Source organism: Nipponia nippon, unplaced genomic scaffold (genome assembly GCF_047370975.1).
Source record: "Nipponia nippon isolate SJK-2023a ecotype South Korea unplaced genomic scaffold, ASM4737097v1 scaffold_17, whole genome shotgun sequence".
In the NCBI taxonomy this organism is placed as follows: Eukaryota; Metazoa; Chordata; class Aves; order Pelecaniformes; family Threskiornithidae; genus Nipponia; species Nipponia nippon.
The window spans coordinates 5695545-5715504 of record NW_028262333.1 but is presented as its reverse complement, the minus strand read 5'-3'; the positions used below and the strand labels follow the sequence as shown (position 1 = coordinate 5715504).

Genomic DNA, 19960 nt, shown 5'->3' with positions numbered 1-19960 from the left:
AGTCCTCTTCTTTCTCAGGCTGTCTTGTAGCTCAGCAAATGTATAAGCAAGGAAAAGCTTTCTGTCTCTACCTCTCAGCCACTTAATGTTAAGAGGGCTTGGTGGGATCTAGTTTGTGTGGTGGTGGACGCGTCTTTCTGTTTGGAGATGTGTCTGTGCTGCAGGGAGCTGCTGGGCGGGAGGCTTGGCAGGGTGGATTGCTGCATTGTGGAACTCACCTGGTGCTTTGCAGAGGCACCGCTGCAGGGGCTGGGTGCAGCACTAGCTCAGATGTCCCCCTCTGTAGTCCCAGGAGAATCCTGCAGCTGCCTCCAGCCTCTCCCTGTCCTTCCTCTCCATCCTTAATTTAACACACAACTCCTACATCTAATCAATTTTGCTTTCCGAAGTCATGTCTCTCTGCAGCACTGAGCTGTTTCCAGAGGTGCTCTGAGAGTACAGTGAGGGGGAAGGGAGACAAGTTTCTTACTGATAATAGCTATCTTTAACTCTACAAATATCCCAACCTCTGGGGATGTGCCTGAGGTGATGGAAGGATGGTTTATGTTGGTCCAGTTCCTGTGCAATGCTTGAAAATTGGCAGGAGAGTATTGCAGAAAATGTCTTTCTTCTCTACGAAAGCAGAGCATGACTCTGTGCTTTCTTATATTTCCTTCAGGGAAAACGGGGTTAAGACCTGATTTATACAAAAAGAAAGAAAGAGGAAGAAAAAAAAGACCAGCGCAATATGAACAAGGCTAAAGTCCTCACGTTAGGAGATGGTTGCACCAACAGTGGGGCAGAGGACAAAATAAACTGGGTACTGAACTTCTGTAGAGCTGAATGTCTATCAGGCAACTGTAATTTTTGCTCTTGCGCCTACTGGGCCAAGCATCCAGAGAAGACGTGTCACAGTAGTCAAGGGGCTTGTTCACCCTCTGGAAAGCACAGGTTTTGCAGCTCAGGACAGCAAGCCAGAAATGAGAGAGGGTGAACCAACACCTGGAGCCTTGCAGTAGTACAGGCCAGGTTGCCATGCAGCCACCATGCAAAGGAATCACAAGGGACAGAGGGGGACAGTGGGAAATTTATAGTAATGATGTTATACTGTAGAGGGGGAGAAGGTGGTTGAGTTCTGAAAGTTTAGGTTTTCTGTAGGATCAGATACACCTCATCATCTTTGGCTGCCAGAGACAGGATCCTGAGTTAGAAACTTCTGCCAGATACAGTGTGCCTGTTGTTATTTTCTAATAAGGTTCCTACTGCAGGCCATCAGAGACTAACAAACACAGATTTGCTTCAGTCTCCATTCATATATGAGCCATTACCTTGTACTTCTGGGAATTCAACAGCTAGACAACTGGTTTTTGTGGGAGGGGGATGCTTGTGTACGTAATAAAAGTAGGGATAAAATGGATTTGTAGAGTCAAATCATGACTTAATTTAGTTCTTAAAATTTGTAGAGTTAAACACTTTTTTTTTAAACTTTAGTGAATGTACAAAATTGTTACAATATGGCCTTAAATTTGACACAGATTCCCAGATTGTTTGCAAACTGTTCCCTTTGACCAGGTCTTGTGCTATCCATTATTCTTGGTGTTTGAGGGGCCATTTAAAGTCCATGGTATCATCAGTGAGTCTGGAATGGAAGAAATCCAGACTAAATTATGTCTGGACTATTATGAAGATGGTGAAAGAAATTAGGCATTTCAGATGGCTTCATGCTAGCAATGCTTCTGAAGCTATCTCTCTGTGCATTTGTGAGCTCTTTGCTGTCTGTGACTGGCTCTGTGTGTGTGTGGGGAGCATTTCTGTGCACGTTTGTGGATGCTGTTCAATAGCACAATATATTTAGACAAGTCTCTGCTCTTATTATTGTTTGTGAATGTTCCTTTTCTTTTTTCCTCTTTTTTTTTCTTGAACCTTTAATTCCAAGGGTTACTTGCAACACATATGCTAAATGCTCTTTCCCCACTCCATTGCAGTCTCATTAATGGACTCATTAATAATATCCAGCTGGACACTGCCCAGTGAGAACTATGTGCTCTGAGTTAACGTGTCTGTGGCTACCTCTGCCAAGTGGACATCTATTATTTTCTCACCTCAGCCACAGAAATGGCTCCCCTGACAGAGGTACTTTGCTATACCACAATACCCAGAGATTGCTGAATATTCATTATATCTGACTACCAAAAGTGCTTTGCCAGCATATGGTATTGGAGCCAAGATGTTTTATTACCTCTTGCCTTTTGTTTTCCTCAGAGAAAGCAGTGTGGTTTCTATCATCAGTTCAGTTAAGTTTCTCATCTGAGCTCCTTCACTCGTGCTTTGCTTTGAGAAGGGGAACAGAGGGAAAAACTCTAATTTAGCTCTAGTGCTTTGGTTCCATGAAAGTGAAATTTACAGCCCTGTTAGTCTGCTGGAAGACTGATTAAAGAAGACAAGCCTTTGAACTTTGTTTCAAACAAGAGATGGTTGTAATAACTGTAATCTTCTGCTTTATATTTCCCCATGTGAGGGAGGGAGCAACTCCATTTACCTTTCTGTCACTGGGAAAATGAGGGATGTAGGAGGCCTGCATTCAAACAGCAGCAGCTGCAGGATCCTCTTTGTACCTCCTAAAATTGCATATGGCCATTTTGTGTTGCTTACTGAGACTTAAAACTAGCCCACATTACTTTGTGGGCTTCTAGCCTGGTTAAGGGTGAGTAGCAGAAATGACCCTACAAGTATGTTGCAGGATCATGGTCTATAAACTCCATCTTCCAGGTGAAGTGGATATTAATTCCCTGGTATTTCCCACTCCATCATGTTTGCTGCTGATGCAAGAACATCAAAGTGCCTATAGAGAGAAAGTCTGCAGGTCTGTCTGTGCAGGGTGTTGCCTGTGGTCGACAGCCAACAATAAATAAATAACATATATATATATATGAAACTGGATATATACATAGTGAACTTTCTTCTGGTCAGTAGAAGCAAATGCCAAATCCTTGTGGCCAAACAGCTATGTACTCTTACAGGCTTATGCAAATTTACAAAATTCTTTACCTTCATGACTGTGGAAGATTACTTTAAAAAGCAGTTTTTCCTTAAAGGCCCCCTGCCTATGGTTTGAGAGACTTTGGTTCAATCCTTTCCTCTGGCTGAATGGGTTCAAACCCGCTTTAATTGTTTCACAGAAGACTCCCTACCAATGAGGTTGTAAGCAGTTTTTCTGTGCGAGAATGAAGGTGAGAACTCCTGCTTCAGTAGCTGTACTTCATGTACAATGCTTAAATATTCAGCAAGGGAAAGACCATGTCTCTACCCTGTGCAGGGCAGTCCTGCATATTCTGGGCAACCCAGATACCCCATCTGGTGAGCAAGAGCCCTGGGGAATTTGTGGCTTGCTTGGTGATTTGCCGTGTTCTTGAGAAAAGTGAATTCAAATACCATTAGGTAGGAGAGGGAACTGAATCCCAGTCCTTTGCCAGTAGTGCAGGACATGAAAGAAAAGTGTTTTATCTTTTTGTCTGATGTATACAGTCTTTAATGCCTTCCTAAAGCATATGGCTCAAATCTCTGATAACCTGATAGGCTATGTCCAACTGTTGTGTTAATTCTTGTCTTTCACAAATTCTTTTTAAATTCAAGGGCAGCCCAATGAATTTAGTATTTACACGTGTTGAGATGCTGAGAAGTATTTAACTCTCTGCAATTGTTAAGGCTCCATTGCATCGATCAAAGCATTCTTCACTGATTGCATAATGAGATTTGACTTTCTACTTTTCCTCATTCTGCAACTGATATTTTCCCTCCTTGAAAGGAATTTAGAGTAACAGTAAACATGGGAATGGAGTGACAAATATGTCTTATTTCTTGGATACTCTGCAGAGATCCCTTTGAGCAAAATTTTATGTGCAAGCAATACAGGCAGGAAGATGTACACAGGAAATAGTATCAGCGGTGGTAGTTATATGGAGCTACTCTGTTTTACACTAGTTTAGATTGGGGGTCTCTGTTCAAACTCTCTTGACATTACTGTGTTAAGAAGTTAGTTCAGAACATTTATGCCATAGTTTAATTTGTGTAGATCCTAGAGTCAAACCTCTTCCATTGATGAAACCAACCATGTCCCCTAGTTCTCAGCTCAGTAGATACACCTTCATAGTCGGAAATGAAATTATCTAGGTTTTTAAAATACATTTTTCCCCACATTGAAAAACTGCCTAACAGGTTGTTTATGGAAAATCTACTTTGGTTATAGAAGCAGAACAAAATAAACTATCTGTGTGTCTTGCTACGGGCATCAGAACTAACAGTGAAAGAACTGGATTTTCTAGTTTCTTATTCAGAGTTTACCTTCTCTATATTTAGCCACACTTTGCAAAATAATAGGTTCATGTACTCTCTCTGCCAACTATTAATATTTCAACATTACACAGCTAAAATAGAATTCTTTATTTGTTTTGTTATTAATTCTTTGTGTGCGGGTAAATACTGTCTTTAGCTTTGTGGTGCTCTGTGGAGTGCCTGTATTTTGGCTTGGTTCAGATTTCATCTCAGCTGAGTTGGTCAGTGGAGGGGACTTATGTTTTTGCTTTTCAATCATAGGCACATCACAATCACACCTTGGTTTACAAGCAAACTGGAGACTTGTCAAGTGGATGACATGATAGTTCTCCTAAACTCAGATGTAGGAAGTATAATTGGAATAGACAGTGACCAAATCTGTGTGTAACTTACTCTTCAGAGCAAATTTGCATGGTATTTATGTGTCCATGATGATGAAAAAATATACTAAGATTTCTTTCCTCCCCTGTAGTTCAGCTGGATATTTTGCTGTGTAATCCTGTGACGTGTGGATGTGCTGAATAGCTCTTTTAATGACTTTGATAGCATGAAACCTTCCTGGGAGATCCCAAAGCTGCTCTTAAAACAGTTAAACGTACATGCTAAATCCCACAGACATGCATAAAGCAGGGCTTTCAATCCCAGGGCATGATCTGCAAGATAACGGCACTTTCCTTGACTACCGTGAAACATCAGTTATATCATTCTGCTTGTTTTATCCTTACTGACTGTGTTGCCAACCACTGAGCTTCTGCGCCTGAATGTTCTCAACTTAGTGGTGCCCCCTTTCCCTCCCAATTAAATCAGCTTGATCTGATGTTTTTGAAGCCTTTTCCACCCCAGGTTTCTGTGTGTCTTTCAGATGTTTCAAGTCCAGCCCCTACAATGCACTCATGAAACTGTGAAGGCTCAAAGTGGTGCAGCAGCCCTGAATAGCAGCGGAGCTCAGGAAATTAAGGAGAGTCCTGTCTCTTATTCAAACTTGGGTGCAAGATTACTCCTGTTAAATTAGACATAGCATATCCAAATGAAACTCTGCCTATCAGTTATTAGTGGTGGTGTGGAAGGTAGAGCTTACAGAGCAGCCAGGGGCATTTGCAATTTCAGTAGATAGTTGATTTTACTTGTACGTCAGGAGATGGATACTGGAGATCTGCATTTATTGCCCTCTTCCACAATGTATTTGGATCCTTTACCTAGTGGGTTGTTTGTTTGTTTGTTTTTTTTTCTTTTTTTTGGGCGGGTTGGGGGGAATATCTCCATTTCCTTTGATGTAAGAAGCTATCAGTGAAGAGTTCTCTGTGTATTAAAAGGTTATTTCTATTTCCCTGAGCATCCCGCCCATGTTCCTATTGCATGTCAGTAAAGGCCAGGACATAAGTTTGCCATAATGAGAATAGAAGCAGCTGCAGCCTCTCATTTAGGCAGGCTTGGCTGCCAGCATCACTACAAGGGTCTCCTGGATGAAGCAAGAGGTAGGCAACCAGAGCAACACTGTGTAAAGGTAAAAACGTGTTCTTCATTACTGGACCAGATTGAATGTGGAAATGGGCATGACTGATAAAAGTGGATGAGCCATGCTGTCAAAAAGAAACACTGTGTCTGGACTGCCCGGGGTCAGGTGATAGGAAATTTAGTCATATTTCAAGTTTCCATTTTAGACACTTTCCAGCACTGGAAATTTACTGCCATTATGTGACTCTTAAATTCCAAAATCATTTAGAACTAGCCTTGGGATCAAGATGTTCTTAGATTCCCCCTGCCCCGGGACAAAAATATTTAACTTTCGAAGGAGCTATGCCAAGCTTGTACCTTTTATGAGTCAGTGTATTTTTAGCTAAATCACAACAGATATGCTACCCTTTTTTTTTTTTTTTCTTTTTCCCTTGTGCCAAATACAGGATTTTTCCTTCAAAAAGAATTTTTGAATAAAAGCCATTTCCCTTTACCAGTAAGGAATTAAGCCCCTGTGGGGATCCTTTGATTTCTTCAGAGTACTAAAGGTAGGGCACAGGGGATTTTTAATTTCATGGTTGGTTTTGGTATTTCAGAGGCAGTGAACACTAGAGGTTAGATCAGCTGACAGTGAATCAGAAATCAAACATGTTGTGTAGCTTTTGTCAAGTCCTTTAAGTATTCTTTTGCCTTATTAACCCCTTCTGATAGGGTGTTATTTATGCCCTACTTGAAAATGGGGATAAATCCTCACAAATGGCAAATTCTCTAAGAGTCAGCAAAAGATTATACATAATTTAAAGTACAAAAATGGAAGGGGCTGGACGTGGATTCATGAACTGGTGCTACTAAACCATTGCTCCAACTCCATCTTGTTCAAATCCACCCCAAGGATGGAGTGTTCTCTCTGAGGTTAACTGGGGACACCAGACCAGGCAAGCACCTCTTCTTATGAAGAAAAGTGTCGCCTACAAAGTGGGACAGGTAGATAAAGGGGTGTTCTGGGACTATGTGTTGCACTGGCATTTCCCATGTTGCACTTGCTTGCAGATAGCTAGAAGAGGTCAGTTCTAGGCTGGAAATTTTCTCCTGTCCTAAAAATCACTAAAAAGCCAATGTGTTTGTGGTTGTTGGTTGTTTTGCATTCCCCCCACCCTCCTCGCACCCCTTTCTCCAAAAACCCCTCTGTATGGGTAGTAGAATTAGAAAGGAAATAATGGGTGAATAACGATCAGTCATTAAAATCCCCTTCTTTCTATATTTCTGCAGCCCCCATCCTGGAGGCTCTTGCTGCCCACGACTCTGAAGTTACAGGGACTATGGTTTCATGTCAGATGAAATTGTCTGTGATGCCATGGACTACTTTTAAAAACTATCCACTCTTCTCTGGGATGGTTGTTCAAACTCCACCTTGACAGTAGTCTAGAGAAGGGGATTGTTAGATGCCATAAAATGTATAAGTAGCACTAGTCAAAAGAGGGGCAAAAATTTTATGAAGAACTCTAAACTTATTCTGAATTTGCAGAACCAGATTCTGGTGAAAATTTCTGCAAAACTTGGAGTAAAACAAATGCTACTTTGAAGATTTTTATTTTCAGAAATAAAATGTGCCAAACACATTATAATAATAATAATAATTTGAAACCGTGACTCTGAAAACAGTTTTAGCAAAAGGGTATAGAAATGCTAATGAAAAGAAAAAACAGAAAAATATAAAATGAGGGCAGTTTCCCAGAAGAAAATCACCACCTTTTAACAGAAAATACTTCACCCATTCTGATGCATACACTTATGTTTATAATTCAGAAATTATTTAGGCTTCTATTGCATTCCATATTTTAATGACCAATTGACATTTAACTACCTTGTGATTACTAATGCATTTAATTGAGTTTTCTATTCCTTCCTTACTTGAACAAAGGAATCCTGGATACAATAACAAAGACATGTCATCTCCTTGTAGCATGCCTGAGTCTTTCTGCTGTATATTGAAAACCAAGTTTATTTAGTGTTCTTATGTGAAATGAAATACAGAATAAATATTCACTAGGTTTTAAAAAAGTAATTTGGAAACTTCTGCTGCTTCCATCAGTACTCAGAGGGTCTGATTTGTGTCTCTCACTGACTTCATGCCACTGATTTCAGAGGAGTTGCTCCGCTTTTTGTTTACATGTAAGGAAAATGAAGTTGTTCTTGCTTGTACTGGAGAAGACATCTTTAGATCTAGCCAATAACGCACCTAGCTTGTTCCCAGTCTGAACAATGTCATTGAGGTGATGAAAGACACGCTTCTAACTCATGGTTGCGGTGTCCTGCGCTGTGTGTCCAGGGTGCTTTGGGTGCACTTTGCTCTGGAGCTATTCAGCGTAGCTGGTTGGGGATGGGCGATCGCCCAATGATCTGCCAGCTAATGAAGAGGTTTGGTTTACCTCCACGCCAGCTGCCTTAGCTCTGGCACAATAGTAGTGATACCAATATTGGTCCCAGGCTTCAAACCCACCTGTTGAAAAAGGAAGACCTTCAAGCTTGCAGATCCCCATGCATATGGAGCCTCAAACCTGGGCTCTTGCACTGCAGAGTCTAACCTCCAGGCCATCCCTTTAGCAGTGTGACTGACACATAGCTAATAGAGGATTATAACTTCAAAATGAGACTGTGCAGTGGGAGCAGATGAGTGTTTAAATAACAAAGAGTCTCTTTTTATGCAAATGTCCCAAGCAATAAAGAACAAAGAGAGGATCTCATCCCTCTCCTACCCTCTGAGAGTCTGAGAAGTGTAAGCAAATTGCTCCTATATAGAAGGGGAGCTTTTGTTCTCTTTTCTAGCAGCCCTTGCGTATTCTGCAAGAAAAGCAGAGGAGAAATGGTAAAGACAGGCCTCCCCTGGGATCTGGCTTAGAGAGAGGAGAAGTAAAGTAGGAGACAAGGCTGGAGTGGATAATCTACTTCCTTCCAGCCTTCTCCCTCTCCCTCCTTCTTTCGTCAAAGCAGCACTTGATTTGTTCACTTGCTGTCCTGGAGAAGGCTTGCTTGCTTGCCTCCAGAATCAGAGGACTGTGTAACTGCAGCAGGAAGCTTTCAAAATCCATAGCAATAACGGGAAGAACAGGAAACAGAAAAATTGGATTAAAAGGCATCTTCCATTGTTGGAGAGCCCTTTTCCTCTCCATTAAATTGAAATAGCCACAGTGCAAAAGGAGGGTGAAAGCATGAGAGCATCAGAACAGAGCATGAATCTTCATCAGCCTTCATATCTTTGACAAAGACTTTCATGAACAGTGTGACTGGCTTGTGCCCGTGCTCAGGGCACAGGGTTAATTACACCTGATGTATCATCCAGGTCATCTTGAGTTGGAAGGTCTGTGATGGAAGAGCAATGAAAGCTGTCTGCAGACAAAATGGTTTATAAACCTAGAGCCCTCTCACTCTCTGAGGGACAGTGGCTCCCTCATTTCTTTTAGGATTGGTAGGAAATGAATCTCTGAGGTAGCGAAAGCCTGGGCTATTGCTGAGGATTTGAGCCAGGATCACCTGAAAAGTGAAAAATCTGTCTCAGGTGGGAATGTGCTGCTGGCCCCCTTCTCCCTCTCAGCATCCCTCCCTTCACCTCTGACAGGAGGAATTTTCTTCTAGACTCTGCTCTATAGCCACTGGGTTTGGGGAAGGAGGGCTAAAGGGTCAGAATAAAAACACAAGGCAACAGCAAAACTTTCTCCACCTGACCTCTGGGCATCACTAGTTTGATGCTGTTATTCCTCAAGGCAGCTTTTATCCTAGCAAAGGACAGTGTTGTGGGTCACTGCCCCTCTCACGCCGCTGCTCTTCATTGGAAAACTCTCCGTACCTCCACCTGATAGAAAATCTTATCTGGCTTGACAACAGCTGATTTATTTACTAGCTACAAAACCAACATCAACAATGCTGTTGATGGAGAAGGAGAAGATTCTACACTAGGAAGGTGATAATCTAGAAAGGTGTTTTTCTGGATAGAGAATTTTGATTGAGATTTGATTTTTGGAAAGGAACAGGAAGAAGTTATTTTCATAGTTAGAGAGGAAGGTCCTGGGAGCAGGTTGTTGGAATTTGTGTGACTCTTCAATTGCTTCCAAATTGCAAATTTTCTGCATAGTGGTGGTGGGGAATTGTCCCCACTTAAAGGTGTGTACTAGAACCACAATAACGTTGTTAGGGTGGGGGTTTTTTTTTGTTTGGTTGGTTGGTTTTTTTTGAGCGGATGCTCTTATTTACTGTCTGCTTGTAAAGTCTTTAGCACAATGGGATTCTCTGCCTAGCCGACACGAAGATGTTATCTCTGTAAATATTCTTGCCGTTCTGCATGCGTGCACTTGAAATGTTGCTGGGGTGGGGGGAGAAATCAGTCAGTGTTTCAATAAAATCTGTAGGCGGAGATCTTCAGTGCTGTCAGTTCCTATGGGCATCCAAATCCCCTAAGCATCTTTGATAATCTCAGCTTGTAATTATTATCAGTAAACATTTTGCTGCCGGGAGCAGGTGAGTGCGGCTAGAAGGAGCTGGCATATATCCAAGGAATTTATATGCCACCTTATTATCATAGTAACTGTATCAGGGAATAGACTATGTGTTTTCTTACTGCGTTTCACAACTTCCGTGGCTGAGACACAGAAAAGCCCATAATCTAACCAGAAATCTCTGTCCATTTGGGAATTTGAATAGAAATGTCCCGTGTTCCAGACCAGTACCCTAACATACCTCTTTCCTCTCTGTTGTCATGCATCAAGGGAGAGATGGATGATTTCAGTGTGTCTTTTTCATGGGGAATGTTGACATTTCATTATTTTTCTCTTTAAAAAATTTTTTTTTACAGTCAAGTTTTCTTACCCCTTTTATATTAATCCATGGTATTTCTAAACGTGAATTTGTTTCATTGTAATTTTGATTTACAATAAAACAATATTTTACTCCAACCTCATGATTTGTCCCAAATGATCATCTTCAACAAAAGTTTTATTTGTAATTGATGTCATATGTTCATTTGAAAATAGAAAAGTGGAGTAATATAAATGAGTGAAATGTCGACATTCCAAAATAAAATAAAAAAATTCCAAAGCACAAATTCAAAAAAGATCCAGTGTTTTTTTCATTAAAACTGATATAATATCACTAAAACATAGAAATCGGTTTTGTGCAAGCGAGTCTGTTGAGATGAAAAGTTTTCAGTCAGTGGTGTCTGACACCAGCTAAAACTAAACTCCCATAAAGTAGATATAAAAAAGTAGCAGTAATATTTTTATAGCAATAACTGGAAATCCTCATACAAAGCTGTTGGTATGCAAAAGTTTTGAAACAGAGCAAAGATGAATTTAAACAACAAAACTCTGGTATGAGTACTCTTCCTTACCTTGTTCTGCCATCTTCTGACCTTGTAAAGCACTTTCATGAAACCTCATCCCTTCTGCTTTTGCAGCAATGAACCTGGTAGGAATGCAAAAATGAAAATTAATTTAATGTAACATGGGTAATTGTGTCCCATCTCAATTCCTCCACTGTTCTTAGCATTTGCACTGTCTGACTGTCTTCCAGGAGTGCAGTGAACAGTGTGACTCACATCTGGCATGTGTTTGTTCCATTGTTTCCTCCTCAGGGGAAATAATTTTCAGTTGAGCAATTTGCTAGGAACTTTTTTAAAATATGTGCACATAGGGTGCTAAATATTTGCTAGATATTTGGCCAGGCCAAATAAATTCCTCCTAGAATGGAGAAAAATGAAGTTTGTGAGGATTATTATGCTTCATGAGAGTTAATACCATAGTGATTAGGGCAGAGGAAAGTTGTTACCTACACACACGAGACATAGTGGTGCTGACCACAGCTGGAGCGATTGCTTCAGGAGGCTGTTAGGTAGCATGGGTGTGTGTCATTGAACTTGAAGATAAGGACTAAGACCCAGAGACTGACCTGTGCCATCAGAAAGAGGAGAACTTGGATGTACTTGTGGTGCCCCAGCACTACTGACAGGAGCTGCTGCAGGGGGTTGTGATGCTTCAGTCTTGATGGCAGCCAAGAACAATCCCCCTGGTACCCTGCTGTCCTTGGAGATCTTTAAGCCTCCTGCTGCCCACCTCGAGTCCTGGTGTCCCCTGTCCTTTGCCTTGCTGCATCATTACTTCCCAGGGGCATCAGATCATTATAGAAAATGGTCGGCAATTTTTGTGTTAAAATCTTCTGACTGTGCTTTGAGCTCTGCCATTGTTTCAGGTCTTCCATGAACCGTTTCCACACTGAGCCATGGCAATGCACTGCCAGCAGATACAGGTGGCTTTTTTAGAGTAATCCAAATGCTGGAATTAATGAGGTGCAGATATTAGGATCTATTAATCTGGTTTAAGCTCTATGTACCTCTCTTAGCTTAGTGGTCCCTGGAATGGCATTGAATGGCGCTATTTACTAAAGCTGTGTTTAGCTAGTAGGAAACGCTGGGCTTCAGGACTTGAGGGTTTTCAGATGCCCTTAGTATGATTCATGTTGCTAAAACAAAAACACCCCAAAACCCACTCCCCTTGCCCCTAATCCTTTAATTGGAATTACAGGTGAATTACAATTATCCTGTAATTCCTCAATATTCCTTTAAGATGTTGAACTGAGGCCTGATTCCATTCTCACTGAATTAAATTCATAGCTACACAAAGAATTTTGCTCCTATTAAAAAGAAAGTCTGTTCCACCCAAAGATATTTCAAAAAAAGGGTGAAAAAAATTAATAAAAAATATAAATCTTTTTTATTTACAAAAAATACACAATATATTTAAATGAAAATGTTTGCCCCTTACTCAGAGTAGAGGAGCTCTGAAGCCATGCCCTGGCTGGCAGGTGGACGTCACCCATGGATTCTCACAGAAGGGCCAGGTTCCAGATAATTATATTCTCAAACTGTTCCCAAGTTGTCCAACATGCAAAGTAGAAACAGGACTTGTTCCTCCTAAAATGCCATGTCTCGAGGGTGCTCCAGGATAATGAATATGCTGTGTTTATTGCCCTGTGCAGATATTTTTTTTCTTTTTTTTTTTGTATTACCATATGTAGAGCTTTGTCCCCAACAGCTGTTGGCAACCGTCTCCCTTTCAGGGGGCAGGAGGAGTCCTCTGCTCTTCTGCGGGCCTCCTGGTTATGCTCAGTGCATCATATCTCTGCCTCGTTGATTCTGCACCTATTCAGAGGCACAGCGGCTGCCTGGGAAGAGTTTTCCTGTCTCCTTTTCATGCTCTGCTAGAGAGGGAGCAAGGGAGCAAAGGGCACACAGGTGCCAGATGTGATGATGAGTGTTTCGCTGCTCTGTGCCTCAGCATCCCTAGCTGTAAAATGGGAAAAATATCTTTTTCACTGAACTTTGGTGGGGTTAAATTTGTGACTGTTCACAAGGGCAGAAGCTGTTGTAGAAATGGATTTTTTGTGTGTGTGTGTATTCAACTAATGAGTCACTTTAAGAATTATCACTGCTCTGAACTGGGTTTCGCTCCACAGCTGGTTTTTCTGTCCCTCATTCCTATGGCAACTTGATTTCCCCACCAGCAAAACATTTACAGGCACTTTGCGCACTGCTTCCTTACACTAGTGTTTTGAGGGTAGAAATTGAGGAAATTGTTTCTGACAAAATAAGTGCTTTGATCTGTTATAAGAATTATGGTTTGGATTAGTTAAACGTTCATATGTAGTAGAGGTTTTTGTGGCTTGGATATTGCATGTGGTCATCGTTGTTTATTTAGGCTACAGAACAGATTGGGGTGATAACTTTTACTGGCTTCTAAATAAACTCATATATAGTTAACCCTCTTAGCAGTACAAGTTCTTCTCCAGGAAGATTGTGCCTGGACAGTGTGTCCTCCTGTAACAGGACAAATAATTAAATTCAGCAAGTTTGGGTGTAAAAATGTGAGCAAAATTAAGAAGGTGAGCTGTTTCTTAAATAGTCCTCTTGCCTTCCCTTATTCGCCATCTGCTAGCAGCTGTTGTACCGAGCATTCGTCTGGCTCTTTGTACCATTCTGCCTCTGGTCCAGAGAGCTGCTCTTGGTTCCCAGGAGGGCTCTGCGCTCTGAAGCACTACTTGAAACTGCTGTGCTGTGCTGGTTGAGTTGTTGTTCGTGGCATTGCTAAAATGAAGCCTCTGGTGCCTCCTTGTAGGGGAATTAAAGGTCACAGGGAGCTCTTGGGAAGGGATGAGTAGTATGAAGGGATGGTACTGCTGTCCTTGCTGCGTTCTGTGAAACATTGGACACCCACTTTTAAAATGATCTTGACTTCTGGGGGCTTTGTCCTAAAGCAGGCTCTATTCCCATCAGATACAAAGTGGACAAGTCATGGCCAAATGCAGAATTCTGTCTGAGGCTATTTCTTTGTAAGGCTGAATGGTTTCCAGGCTCAGGGGAAAGTGTTACTCCTTTTCTTTTGCTCTGTGACTTTCATGCATTCACATGGACACTTCTGTTATTTATCCAGTTTTCCTAGGAGCTGGAAACAGGCTAGAGGGGAAACTAAAATCAGGAGCTTAACCTTAACTGCCCTGTCAATATGATACTTTTTCATAAAAGCTCTTATACATGTTATGAACTATAATCTATCTTTCTTCAGGCTATTGATTTTCCTATAAAGAGAAATGCAGAGCAGTGTCCTTCCTTCAGAAATCTCAGAGGCAGTTTAAACACCACTCCTTGGGAGGACCTTGTTCTCATCTAAGCATGATGGTTTTCTGACTAATTTAAATTTGTTCTTATTCAGCCTCATTGCTGTCAGGGCTGCTACTCAAAATAGAACTTTTCCATAGGTGCAAGTCTCTAATTTCTGAACTGGCAAGAGGCAGACTTATACCAGATTTTAAAAAATTGTCACCCTATTTAAAATTCCACTTTAAAAATTAATATGGGTTAATTTCAAGATGATATTTCTATATGAAGTGCTTTTTAGGCAAGGAGCTTCTTTTCTGCTTATGCTTTTCCCCCTCCTTCTGTGTCATCCTGTGCAAGCACCCTTCGAAACTCAGTGTGGCTGGATAATATGCAGTCATTAACACTGCCTTCAGGTTCATGGATATCTTCAATGCTGAGGTCATGATAGCCTCTCTGTAAGGGATCTAAAAGTAATTTATGACAGTTTAATGTGATTCATTTTCTTCAGTTCAATATTTTTTTTAAAGGATGGTTTCACAATTTTCTGGTATTTTCTTTATAGAGATCTTTTCCTTTGTTTTGTTCTCTGTGAAGTTTATGATTTGGTGTATCAAAAAACATGATATTTTGCAGAGAGGCTGGTTTGGTTAGAGTCTAAACAATTCTCTCCTTTTAGTGACACTGAAGGTGTCAAAAAAAAAGATTCAAGGTGTTAGGAGAAGAGAGGTTATTTTCCTTGCACCACAAAGATGGCATCTTGAGTGAATTCTGGGATCTGTTATGACCCCTCCTTGAGTCCAGGGCACTGTGGCTTTCCTAATCCCATTACTCTCCGTACAGTTTGCTACCGCTTTTTAGTTGTTGCTCAGCTTGCCTCACTGGTGACATCATATCCAGTTGCTGGTGAGCTGAGTGTGAAGTCAAGGCAAAAGTATACAGCTTGAGTAAGTTGTATGATCTGGTTAAACTGTCCCCAGATAGCAAAGTTCTTATTTCCTCCGCGCGCCCCCCTCCTCCCCCCCCCCGCCCCAAAAAGCAAGGAGGATGGAAGAGAGAAGAAGCACTGATAGATGCAAAGCTGTGTGGTTTTCCAAAGGTTTCTGTGAGAGATCAGCTGCTTTGAGTAAAGAAAACAGAAGCTGAGAACAATTTTGCCATAAAACTGACTTAGTTCTGAGCACTACCATGACAAATTGTGATGTACTGTGATAAAAATTGTCATGTTTATTTCTTTGCGTGCTTGGCTAGTAATGCACTGTTGTCTGTCTAGTCTCTGTTGGCTTTGGATATTTTGCATCACCCTTCCTCTGTTAGTAAATGACCTACAACATCCTTAAAACTTTCCTGAAACAAACTGGGGATTAGCCTGGCTCAGGGAGCATCTGCAACAGTAGTGATGTTCGCTGTGTAGTAAGATGCTAGGAGCTGTGTTTCTTACGCATTGGTGTCCTGGGCTTGGGTTAGAAACTCTAAGCTTGATATTTGGGTCCAGCCCCCCTTTTTCGTTGCAGAATCTTGGGTGTCTAATCAGGACTGAACCTGCACTGTATTTTCTCTTCAGTGGGAGTATTAATTAAGTCTCTTTACTCCTTGGCCTCTAGTACTGGTGGGACAAGTCAGGTTTGGATATCTTTGAGATTCTTCTCCCCTTTTCAAATGCGGTTTAAATTATCCAAAAGAATTTACGAGGGATTACTGATCTACTAGGAAGCTGGGCTAAAAATATATGAAGGTGCCAGTTTACTTGCTCAGCTGAGACCTTGGCTTGTGCCTGTGACTCTGCTGTGTGGTTATTTCAACAAAAACATTCTGTTCTTGCTTTCTAGGCCCTCCATCCTTCTACTCTTACTGATGCTGTTGACTTGGGTTCCATGTGTGCTCCTCTACACTCTACCAAGATGCAAAATTTGACTTCTCTACTGTCTCCGATCACAGCCTTCTCCCATTCATGGGATGCTCCCTCCAGTCCTGTCTGGTAAGTCTCCTTCCTTTTGGAGTAAAATCCTTCTTAAAAAGTCATAGGAAGACCCCAGGGAAATCCACTTTGGAAATGATATAACAAAATGTTTTTCACTTGTTCAACATTTTCTTCATTGAATTGAAGGGAAAAAATAAAGAGTAAAAGAATTTTTAGCTTCTTGTGCGCAAAACTTGAAACAAGCTGAAATGCCTAACTTCAGTGCATATGAAAGTGTGGACTAAAGCTCTAAAGAGCTTGATTAAAATCCAGTGACATTACTCAGTTTGTGTGAAAGATCAAAGTGAACATGTGAATTACTTGCAAATCGTCTTGTTCCTCTGATGTCCTGGCAAAGGAGCAGTGAGCACTGCCCTGGTGCAATACCTGAAGGAGTCCTGGATGGTCAGGGCTGGCTGAAATGATGGTTCCCTCCCTCACATTTTTTTCATAAGGGCCATCTCAGATGGTTACCCAGCAAAAAGCCCATAGGCTTTTGACTGGAGATAATTTCTTCTTAGTGTTGGATGTACAAATACTGCCTTACTAAGTAAGGAGAATGTTGTGTGCTTGTTGTCTGAGGTCAGTGTTTGGTTTCAGCACATTTCCCCTATGTATGATACTCAGAACTGTGGAGAGCTACTAATGTGAATTGTCTGGGGAGCTGCAATGGAACTCGTATAGCTATCATAACTTCACGTAAACTTCTATCAAATATACCAAACTGTCAGCCTTAAAGAACCCTCTGGGGATCCAGCAATTTCTCTTGGTTTAGGGGGTATCTGAGAAGCTGCTGTTTTTTGCCTTGCTAATTTCTGAAGGTGAGAGTTTTTTTAAAAATTCTCAGCAACATCTGGAACTCTCTTACATTCAGCTGAAGTGGGAAAGTTACTAACCTTGAGTGAGCAGAGTCTGCTTTTTAAAAAATGAATCAAAAGTACGTGTTTTGATACATTAAAAAACACATGTCATAAAACTGCTGTTTCTGTGCCTGCCAAAGCCAAGAACTGTTCAGGCATGGGAAAGAGCAAAGAGGAAAAAAAAAAACAAACCAGAAGCGAACAAAACCAATAAAAACTATCCAAGCCTAAAGGAAATATTAGGAAAGGAGATGAAAGACAGCCACCTGGGATGCCCATGAAACAACTGTTTTTAATCCCCTGCTGGTTACATGTTTCCTTAGAAAGAGAATTTATAGATAAAGGAGATTGCATGGATAATGTGCTTGGTCACTGTTTGTAACCCTCAGCTTGGGGCCAGAGGCTCTCCTTACAGGCAAGAAACAGTGCTTTCTTGCAGATAACGGGAATTCCCCTATTTTATGCATCTCCTCTGCAGATCTGCTAGTACTCCAGTAAAGGAGTGTTGGCCTCCAATTTTACAGAAAGGAGGCAGTAGCGATCACAAACATGCACAAGGAGGCAGTGCAATGGACTTCAGAACCGCTTAGCTACAATATGTTTCCAAAGACTAAGAGAGATTTGTAACTGTTGGGAAAGACCAGAAAGAGTTTGGAAATGGTAGCACCAGCTTTGTGCTGCTGAGATAGAGTTGGCAATACAGTGGTCTTGTGAAAATCTTCAGGATTACAGTATTTGTCCTTATGCAGCAGCATGAGAGTTTGGACAGTGGCCAGGATGCCATCTGCAAGTGTCCAACAAAAGTCCCAAACACTTCGTAGAATAGATATCACTCTCCCCCCACTCTCCAATGACAGTTCCAGCCAAGTGGGAAGGGAGGAATTTTATAAGATTAGCAGGCTACAGGCTACAAGCAGAGAGCTAACCTTCTCTGCCTTCAAAGCCAGGGGTATAATCTCTAAATTAAATTTACATGATTTATCACATCTTGGTGAAACAACCAGAAAAACTACAGGAGAAGGGGTAGCAAGATGATAGCTATTGGACTGGAGGCGTTTTCTCTCATCAGTGGTAAAATGCACAACTTAAACCACTGAAATGGGATTAGTACTGGGTCCCCAAACAAAACTGTTCTGAAACACACAGGTGTTTAATGTATTACTATCAAAATGCAATATCTCAGGACAGCGACCCATCTGTTATCACAGAGGAATTGGATGGAAAGTGCATTAGAAGTTGGAATTTGTCCCCACTGGGAGAACTGCACTGAGTCATGGTGATGTATGGGATCTGTGCAAAGAGAAGAGAGAAAATATTCTCCCTATGATTTATCTATCACATAATCACTGCTGCTTTTCACAGCATTTCTATTCTGTTGGCTGCAGACAACAGCAAAGAGAGATTTCCCCCTGGCTCCTTTGCAGTCTGATTATGCTGGGGTTTTAGTGGTGGAGGAGCTCTGTTAGGACAGTGGAAATGTGTTTGAAAAGAAAGGAGAAACTAATATGAAAGATGAAGGCTAACAGAAGCTGACTTAGAAGAAATAGCAGATTTTTGATGCATTTTATTCACTTGATGCCTTAGTGTGTAAATTTGATACGTAGAGGGATGTTTGGTTAAGCACCTTGTGTATGTTGCTTCTGCACAGCCAGCTTTCAGTGCATCCCATAAAAGGCATCGTGCAAATGTAAATCCATGGAGATCTAACAGCAAATTTGGGCTGTGCAAGACCAGGCTGCTTTCAGAATGGCGTGCGTCTACAACCAGGCTCAGTCCATGGGTCACAGAGAGCTAAAGCCACATTTATGCCTGTATTGTTAAAATAAGGAGTAGACCCAGGACAGTTGAGTAAAAATAGTTTCCAGCAATGACAAATGCATAGGATAAAGGAAAGCCTGAAAACACTTTATCCTTTGGTCCCAGCGTGGTGTTATCTAGTGGCAAAGTAGAGAGAGAATTTCTTCTCGCTGACTCTGGACCCCAAAATAGGTTGGTGATGTGCTTTTCCTTTCTGCATCTGCTGAGCCTTTGGTGCTCACAATAAAACTCACCCTTTCATTCCTTCTGTGATCCCCTACAGAATCACCTTCTACTGCTACTTAACTATAGAGGCAGTTTGCCTTTATCCAGCTATATGCCTCTGGTGATACTTTGCTGATTCTTAAGTAACATCTACAGCTAAGACAGGAATAAAGCCACATCCTGAAATCTTACCCCACATGCTTTGCAAAGGGACTGATTAAAACTTTCCTGTTATCCCTAGGAAATCTGGGTACCTCCTAAGAAAGAGCTATGAAATGGTTTCCCTGTTAACTGCTGGTATCTTCTTAGGAATCCTATCATATTTCATTTTTATTATCTGTTACTAGAACTACCCAGGTGGCATATTGAAGAACACTTGTCAAAAAATGTAGCATTGTTCTTTTATCAGGAACAAATGAAATTTATCTCATAGCCCAATCACTCCTTCTGAAATTACTATAGATCCAGGCAAAGAGGAATCGAAGATAATGTATTTTCTTCATCTATTGCATTAGCATTCATCATCTTTCCTTGTATTTTTCCATATTTTTTCAATAAAACCCCCAAGTATTTAAAGGCTAAGAAAACCCAAGATGGTTTTTACTGTTTTGTTTTGCTGGTTAGCTGAAGTTGGCATGTGGCCAGCCTCACATCCACTTAGTCTCTCTTAAAACTTATTGGTGGGGTGCCGCTCCAAGCAGACACCTCATTACA

At 41.2% G+C, this 19960-nt stretch overlaps 1 long non-coding RNA gene across 1 annotated transcript in view; it reads left to right on the top strand.

Moving 5' to 3' along the window:
• LOC148056145 (uncharacterized) overlaps positions 1–19960 on the top strand; it is a 183671-nt gene that overhangs the window by 48176 nt on the left and 115535 nt on the right. Inside the window, exon 2 of the long non-coding RNA XR_015703876.1 lies at positions 16234–16382. This is a non-coding gene — a long non-coding RNA (uncharacterized LOC148056145). The remainder of the gene's footprint in view (positions 1–16233; positions 16383–19960) is intronic.